Source organism: Molossus molossus, unplaced genomic scaffold (genome assembly GCF_014108415.1).
Source record: "Molossus molossus isolate mMolMol1 unplaced genomic scaffold, mMolMol1.p scaffold_m16_p_10, whole genome shotgun sequence".
Classification (NCBI taxonomy): domain Eukaryota; kingdom Metazoa; phylum Chordata; class Mammalia; order Chiroptera; family Molossidae; genus Molossus; species Molossus molossus.
The window spans coordinates 42,696,503-42,706,266 of record NW_023425345.1 but is presented as its reverse complement, the minus strand read 5'-3'; positions in this window follow the sequence as shown (position 1 = coordinate 42,706,266).

Genomic DNA, 9,764 nt, shown 5'->3' with positions numbered 1-9,764 from the left:
TTCCCCCAATCATATGCAGTAGTTAATTCACAAATGCTGTGAGAATAATGCTATCAAGTGCTTTCTCATAACTACATTATACCACTAAACAATATTTAAGTATATGAATCTAAGTATGTTTTTAAATTATTCACTCTAAAATGGGAAATCCTTAAAACAAAGAATTTAAAAATTATTTACTCTAATTTCAAAATCAGTTATTCAGAGCAAAATAAACAGGAAAAAAATAAGTTGACAACTTATCCTTTTTCTTTTTCCTCAGAAAGTAAAATTGAAATGCATTATAATAATCCATAGATCCTGGGGGAAGATATTTTAGAAAACAGTATCTGTATATGTTATCTAAGAAAATCCCACAATCTAATGACGATAATATAGTTTATAAATACTGTAATATTGTGAGGGGACTGGAAGGGTTATTTTTAATTCATTGGCACAGTAATTAAAAACAATAAAATTAGTGAGACATTTTGTTATAATCAGATTTTTTAAACCACTTTCCTAATAGAATTTCAAATTATACTAAGCACCCAATAAATGACAGTTGTGACAAGTATTCAATTACCAAACTCAGACCTTTTCACTAACAACAAACACAAGGAGAATATACCAGGTCTGGAGCAGAGAATTCATGTGTGCTTTATAGCAAAATATATTAAATTGTGGATAAAATTCACAGCTCATGTGACTTAGAATTGTTCTGTGGATTAATTTTAATGTCCTGTTTTCTGTCACTTTCTATTAATTTTCTTAGCCTCATGTACAGTAATATTAAGCTAACTGATGAAGTGATTCAGGTTGTGGCAGCAAATCAAAGGTCAGTGTATGTAGTTTGGGTAGGCAGTATTTAAAGATGCCAAACAACTAAGTGCTACCAGCCTCTCATATGTTGTCTCTTAGAGAAGGAAATTTTTGTGTGCCAATAATCATCAGAGATATTTTATATGAGTGCTAATGATGTTCAGAAGTACATGAAAGAATTTTATCCTAATTTGCTTGTGAGTGTAAAACAATATAATTCCTATAAGTCTTTACTTTGTATGTATAAAATAGTTTGTTGCACTTGAGTGATATGGTCTGTGGAATGTTGAATACCTACCTTCATTTAGCAGTAATATTCAGATTTTTGTTTTAGTTAAGTTCGTGCATTTGATTTGTCATATCAATATAAATGAGAACAAGAAATGCAGTATACCAGTTCTTAAAGATAAAAACGAGTATTTTGTAAAGTTTTAAAATTTTAGTCAACTTTAATCATATTCAAATATCATTCCATCTCATTTCAAGGTTAAAGAAAGATGAGACTTAACTCTAGCCAAAGTAGAAATTTATATTCTACATGTCCAAACTGGTTCCTAGAAGCTTTTGGACTATATCTCATTTGATGTTATCTTTTATTTATAATGTTCAAATTTCTATTTAGAAGCTCTAATGTATATCTAGACTAAATCAAAACTGTTTTATGCTTTTAAAATGTTTTAAAGTGTTTATTTTAATTTCTGAGTGCATGTTATAGAGTGTTTAATATTCACATCTTGGAAAATCCAATATAAATATTTATTCCTACATGTGACATATGGGGTATCTCTTAAAAATTATGAATATGTATCATTTCCTTCAAAGTCATTCTAGCCTATATAGCTGTATCAAAAGTATTGTATATTTTATGGAGATTTAGTGATGTATATGTAAATGTTTTTTAAGTTATTTTATTGAAGTTCAATCTTTACATAAAATTAAAATCTTTTTTTAAAAAATGTGTCAGTGCCAGAACTGTAAATGAAAATAATCCAATAAAAGTTAAAACAATTCATTACTCATTTATCTTCCTTGTACTTTTGTATTTTCTCTAATTCTCTTCCTTAGATTTTAGGCTCTAGGTTACATAGTAAAAACATCTACAATGATTACTTACCTCTATATATTTATGCAATCCTACTCATTTTAATGATATTTTTTTCTATTTTGATCATGGCTAAAGTCATCTTTAAAAATATTTTATAATACCTAAAAATTGCTCCAAGGAATTATTCTAAATAGTAAATATAAAACTTTGAAATGAAGTGCTTAGGAACCCTTGAAATATTGTCAGAACCAGATGTTAACATGAACCATTATGTCAGGTTGCTCTGTAAATAAGAACAAAGTACCTGCTGGATGGCTAGTTGACAATCCTTTTGGAACTCTGTTGCTCTCCACTACCATTCTGCCCCAACCATAGCTTCTATTAGTGAGCACTGTGTTTGATCTGGGTCGCTCCTGGACTTACCTCCACAGTTAGGGTGTGTCATCCTGAGCCTACCAATAGAAATGGCCCAAGCAGATCCTCTCAAGACATTAGGTCCACTGTCAAAGGTTTACAATGGAGTGGCAATTACCCAGGGTTCTGATGTCAGCAGGTAAGGTAAAAAATACTACAGTCAAAACAACACTTAGAAATCCCATAACTTATGCGGAAAGTATCCACTCCCCTGGGCAAAAGAATAATGTGGTACAAGTCTGAATCAGTGGTCAGAAAAGCCCTCATTAAATTGTCCAGTCTTGTGGTGTAAACACTGTCATCCTTTTATCAATACTAAAACTTGAATTGAGAACATTTTGTGACTTGTCCAAGATCACATACTAGGAAGTGGTAAACTCTTTGCAGTGATGATTCTGATAGTCTTCCTCTCGGTCCTCATTCAGAATGTCTTCTTGTCAGATCCAGGCAGAAAGATTAAAAAACAGGGACATTGTGGAGTTTCCTGTATAACTTAGAGTGTTCAGAAAAAGAATCACATACCTCATTTTAAACTATAGACACAAATCCTGAAAACCTCTTACTTCGGGCTTCTTTTCCAAATATGAAGCAGTATGTGGTACACTGTTTAAGAGGTCAGACTGAAGATAAACTGTCTAGGTTTGAATTCCACCTTTCTCCTGCTGCCTGGTAACCTAAATTACACTGAGTTACTCTGCCTCACTCTCTTGTTATAAAATGGAGATACTGTTACTATGTGTTGTGGTGGTTATATTAGTTAACTGTGTCTTGCACTTAGAGCAATAACATGAAGTAAGTGCTAGATGACTGGTGGCTGTTCTGAGGAGCATCATCCATATGTTTTCCCTGATGCTGCTAAGGTCACAATGTCCAAAGTACAAGCAATGTGCTTGTAAACTCCCTTCCTGGGAACAACTACTAGGAACAGGAACACATGGACTTCCTTGACATATGTCATGCAGGCTGTATGACTACAGTAGCCAGGCTCCCTGCTGACCTGGCTGACTCTTCCTTTCTCCGTCTCTTCCATGAACACCGTCCTGAATGGTACTGTTAATAAGACAGTCTCATAGTTTCCAAATTAACAGAATTTAATATACAATTTCTATTTGTGTGATCTCTCAGTCAAGAAACAAAATTTTAGAAAATTTTTCAGCCATCATTTAAATTCCTGTCAGCATTAAATGTTTTTGAAGCCACCTCCAAATGAAAACTGACATTAATGCTTCACTAACTGTCTATATTGAAATTAAGTTCATACTATTAATAGGTGCTATGAATTCAATATGAAACATTGATGGTATTTTTTTACCTGTAATATTTTATGTACTTTTCCATTACACTTACAAAAATTAATTTCAGATGATCAGTACATATAGCAAAACTTCTACATAAAAGAGAATACTGATATTACTGACATGCTTTACTTCAGTAAATGGACACTAAACTAACTAAATAAATAAATACCTCATAGACACAAACACCAGTATGTTGGTTACCAGAGGAAAAAGACTAGGGGGAGATAGTAAAGGGTAAAGGGGGATAAATGGTGATGGAAGAAAGACTTGACTTTGGTTGGTGGGCACACAATGCAATATACAGATGATATAGAATTGTACACCTGAAACATATAATTTTACTAACCAATGTCACCCCAATAAATTAAAAAGAAAATGTGTTAGTGGTAGTTCTCAAAGTGTCCTCAGACTCATGGCACACGCATCACCTGTGAGTTTGTTACAGCTGTGAACTGTGGGCTTCACCTGACCTACTGAATCAGAATCTCTGGAGATGTAGCCCAGGAAACTGTATTTTTTTTGGAACTGTAATCAACATGTAAATTGAAATTTAAGGAATACAATATATTGATGTGATACATTTATATACTGAAGTATGCTTGCCATCTAGTTGTAGTTAATACCTCTATCACATCACATAATCATTATTTCCCTTTAGTGGTGGGAACAGTTAAGATCAACTCTCTCAGCAACCTTCAAGTTTGAAATATAGTGCTGTTGTCTATAATCACTAAGCTGGACATCAGCTCTCCCGGATTTATTTATCTACTACATCCAGTTTGTACCCTTAAACAAATCCCCTAAATCCCCTACCCCAGCCTCTGCTAACCACCATTCTACTCTGTTTTACCTTTTCAACTTTTTTAAGTCAGACAACTATATTTTAACAAACTCTCCAAGTGATTCTGAAGCATATGACAGTATGGGAACCACTGCATTAGAATTGTGAAATCACCACTTGAAAAGAAATCAGCATCATGATCTTTGAAAAGCTGAGCTCATCTAGTGAACAATATATAAACTGAGTAGATTTATATCAAGTTTCTTAGGAATTCATAAAGTTAGGTCATTTCCACCTCTAGGGCTTTGCATGTGGTGTTACCTCTGCCTTATATGCTTGTCACCTGTTCTTTGAGTGTCTAGTTCCTTTTTGTCATTCAGGTATCAGCTCAAAATTATCTCCTCTGAGAGCTTGCCTTGACAACACAATTTAATTGCGCCCTTCCTGCCCAATACATTATCATGTTACCTTGTTTTATTTTCTTCCTAGTACTCATTATTTGAAAATTAGTCTTATTTCTTGTCTGTTTTTACTACTGGAATATACACTGCATGAGAACAAGGAACTTGTTTTACTTCCTACTGACTCTCCAGCACCTCAGAGTACCTAGCATGTAGTACATGCTCAATAAATGTTTGAAGAATGAATGGATGCATGCATCACAGGTGCTCATGTAGCCCACAAAGGAGCAATGGAAGTTTTTTCTGGGCTGTAAAAAAAAAAAAAGGTTAAATGACACCATGGCACTAAGCCAATATCAATAAACATGGTTTGTAAATGAACCTTTGTACATAGCAAAGCTGTTATTAATCAGCAAATTCCTTACAGTAATGAATTCATGTGTATGCACAAATGCATTAAGATAATAAATTTGCTTTGTTTCTTACGAGTCCTGTTTAAATAGGGGAAAACCTAGTAGGAAACATCATTAAATATTAAGATAGCAAAGTTGGGATGGGATTTGCATGTTATTCTATTTCTGCATTTTATTTATTGAATAACAACTCACACTCATTACATGCTAGACACTTTATACAGTAAGTCCTCATTTAACACTGTTCGTAGGTGCTATAATTTTAAGTGAAAAAAGTTATAACGACCAATTTTACCATAGGCCAATTGATAAAAAAGAAATTAAGTTCTTACAGATTCTAATCAACGTTATGACAAAACAAAAGAAATTATGTTGAGAACCTCCTGTATTCATCATTTCATTCTATCCTCACAAAAACCCTATATCAAAAGTACTGTTATTCCTCCCATTTTATGGATGAGGAAAAACTGAGTCCAGGAAGTAAAGTAACTTATGTTAAGTAGCACAGTTTATAGTCTGAACTTAGATCCAGGTCAGTTTGTACCAAAGTCATTTTTAACCACTACCATTTAGTGTTTATTTTTTACAATGAGCTTTATATGGAAAATTTTATAACTGACTCTACCTGAAATTTTCTGTACTATATTCTTGTAGGGGCACTGTATATGGATTTAGGAATGCACACATAACTACTAGATAAAACTGACAGTATAATTTAGAGGCAAAAGTGAAAGGATTGGGCTCTGGCCAGTGTGGCTCAGTTGATTAGGTGTCATCCCATGCACTGAAAGATTGCCAGTTTGATTCCCAGTCAGGGCACATGCCCGGGTTGCAGGCTCGATCCCTGGTAGGGGGCATGCAGGAGGCAGCCAATGGATATTTTGCTCTTACATTAATGTTTCTCTCACTCTCTTCCTCTTCTTACCTCTCTCTCCCTCTGAAAAGCAATAAAAAATATTTTTTAAATGAAAGGATTAGAATTTAAAGTCTAAAATAATCAGTAATTTCCAAAAACATGCCCAAAATTACATTTTTAAAATGAACCCACAGGATCTTAATAACCTTCTGTGTTCTTAAGTCCACTCTGAGTGAAATTTTTAATATAGCTACTCCAGCTTCCTTTCAATTCATGTTAGTATGTAAACCTTTTTCTCCATCCCATTGCCTTTAATCTAGGTTATATGTATCTCTAAGTTTAAAGTAGGTTTCTTGAAGACAATACATGGTTGGGTCTTGTTTTTTGAACCACTGTGACAATTTGTACTTTATTTGGGGTAGACAATTAACACTTAAAGTGATATAATATCTACTATATTTGTTACTGTTTTCTACTTGTCTTTTTTCTTTGTTCCTAAGTTTGTTTTCCATTTCTTCTGCCTCTTTTTGGTTTTAATTGAGCATATTGTATGATTTGATTTCTCTCTTTTCTTAGCATATCAATTATACTTCCTTTTCCACTTTAGTGATTGCCCTAGAGTTTGCAATGTAGCTGTGTAACTAACACAAGTCCACTTTCTAATAGCACTATATCCCTCCCTTCACAGATAATGCAAGTACCTTTATAAGAACAAAATATTCCTAATTTCTCTCCCATCCTTTATATTACTGTTCTTCTTTTACTTGTACATAAGTTATACTTTGAAAACAACTGTTGCTATTATTTTGAATAGTTATGTTTCATCAATATAAGAAAAATAAAAGTTTTTCATTTACCTTCACCAGTTCCTTCTGTAATGCTCACCCCTTTATGTAGATCCAAGTTCTAATTTAGAAGATTTTCACAGGATCCAGAATTTCAGGTTGGTAGGTTTTTCTCTCAATACTTTAAATATTTCAGTTCACTCTCTTCTAGCTTAACAGTTTTCTGAGAAGTCAGATTCAATTCTTATCTTTGCTCCTCTATAAATAAGGTGGGTTTTCCTCTTTCTTCCTTCAAGATTTTTTTCTTTAGCTTTGATTTTCTACAGTTTGATATGACATCCCTAAGAGTAGTATTTTTTTTGGGGGGGGGGGTGTTTTTCTGTTTGTTTGTTTGTGTTTTGGCATTTATCTAAGCTTCCTAAATCTTTGGTTTGTTGCCCAATATTAATTTGAGGAAATTATCAGTCACTATTGCTTCAAATACTTCTGTTCCTTTTTCTCTTTCTTCTTCTGGTGTTCCCATTACATGCGTGCTATACATTTTGTAATTGTCCCACATTTCTTGGATATTCCATTCAATTTTTATGTATTTTGCTCTTTGCTTTTCAGTTTTTTGTTTGTTTGTTTGTTTGTTTTTTTATCCTCACCCAAGGATATTTTTCCATTTTTTGTACAGATAGAGAAGAAGAGAGAGAAAGAGAGAAACATCGATGTGAAAGGGACACATCGAGTGGCTGCCACCCGCACGACCAACCAGGGCCGGGGACAAACTGCAACCGAGGTACATGCCCTTAGCGGGAACCGAACCCGGGTCTCTCCGGACCGCAGGCTGACGCTCTAACTGCTGAGCCAAACTGGCCAGGGCTGCTTTTCAGTTTTTAAAATTTCTACTGACAGATCCACAAGTTCAGGGATTCCTTCCTGAGCTATGTCCCATCTACTAAAGAACCCATTGAAGGTGTTCTTCATGTGTTACAATGTTGTTTTTATCTCCAGCACTTCTTTTTTATTCTTAGAATTCCTATCTCTCTGCTTATATTATCCTTGCATGTTGTCTACTTTTCCCACTGGCGCCTTTAGCATATTGACCATAGTTTGAAATTCTCATTTGGATAATTTCAGCATCCTTGTCACATGTAAATCTGATTCTGATGTTTGCTGTCTTTTGGAATTGTGTTTTTGCCTTTCAATATGTCTTGTTATTTTCTGTTGAAAGCTAGGGATGATGCACTGGGTAGTCATTAGTGATGTAGTGGTAAGGTGTGGGAGGAGGGAATATGTTCTATAATCCTACGATTAGGTCTCAGTCTTATAGTGAGTCTGAGCCCCTAGGTTGTAAACTTCATATGAGCTACTCAGTTTTTTCCTCCCCTTCAGTGGGACAGGATGACTAGAGGGAGCTAGAGTTGGGTATTTCCCTTCTCTAGGGTCAGTTAGGCTCTGATAAAGACCTAGTAGGTTAGGTTACTGTAATGAAGTCTCTCTTGAGGCCTTGTTAAGAACAGAATGTTCTGGCCTATTTCATAATGGTTCCTTTTTTCCTCTTCTCACCAGTCTGAGAGGATTTTTCTCCAGTATTCACTGTCAGAACCAGTTGAATGGCTCTAGTTTTATTATATTGCATATATTTTCCATGAATACAACACACTATTTTTCGTGTTACTGAAAAGGTCTTCTTAGTTCTGAATTTTATGTACAGAATTACGTTGTGTGTGTGTGTGTGTGTGTGTGTGTGTGTGTGTGTTAGATTCTTTCCATAGACCCACAAAATGAGTCAAAAGAAAGAATGTAGCAACAAAAAGCAGCAGAAAACAAGACATCGGTTCTGGAGAAACAGTGGCTAAACTGCTTCAAATCAAATCAATGGTGTGGATGAACTAAATGGATAATAATTATCAAGGTCAACTAATAGCAACCTATGTTAACACCCAAACAATGTAAAGCACAGTCATTAAGAGTATAGGCTTTAGAGTCGGATAGATCTTTGATCTGCATCCCATATTCACCATTGACTGTACTACTTTGGGAAAATCACTTCATCAATTTAAACTTTGATCTCCTTATCTATATAGCGGGGATAGCAGTCCAAATGTTGTAAGGATTAAAAGAGGTAATGTATGTAAGTTATTCTTGTGTCTTTCAAACAGTTAAGGTCAAACAACAAATAACTACTAATTGTTCACTATGTACTGAATACAGTTCCAAGGAATACAGTGGCTCTGGACCTATAAAACTTACATACAGCTCAATATATTTTAATAGCTGTCATCATCATACCATAAGGCAGAAATTATGGAGTCACAATCAAGGTGAAGTGTGGCTCTAGAATTATATGAACTAGAGCCACAGTCAGAAAGTAACTAGGTAAACAAAGCAGCAAGACAAGTTCCCAGGGGAAATGGGAAGTGATCCAACTGTTTAGGAATGAAGCTGCTTTAAAAGAGCCACATACATAAAGTCTGGGTTGGGCTCCAGTCAGCAACTGAGTTTTCTAATGGCCCACTCTGTGACAAGCACTATTTTAGACCATATACATTTTTTAAAATAATGCAAAATCAAGTTCTAGCTGTCAACAGTAAATGTAACAAAATGGATAATAAGACATGTAAACATGAACTGTTCCAATGATCTTATGCTATGTAACAAATCACCACAAAATTGTTAGCAGGTTAAAAATGACATATTTTGATCATAAATATAGCAGGGACAACTTATTTCTATACATCTTTGGCTGTAGTACCTAAGTTCCCACTCTATATTGACTCTATATTGTCTTTCCACATGGTCTCTCCAGCAAGGAGGCTTTAAGATAGCCAGACTTCTTTGTTTGTAATCCTCACCCAAGGATATTATTCTGATACACTGATATTCTGATTACACTGATTTTTCTTCTTCTTCTTCTTCTTTTTTTTTTTAGCTACAGTGGGAGGGAGGGAGGAACTGAGGATGGGCAGGAGGGAAAGCGGGAGA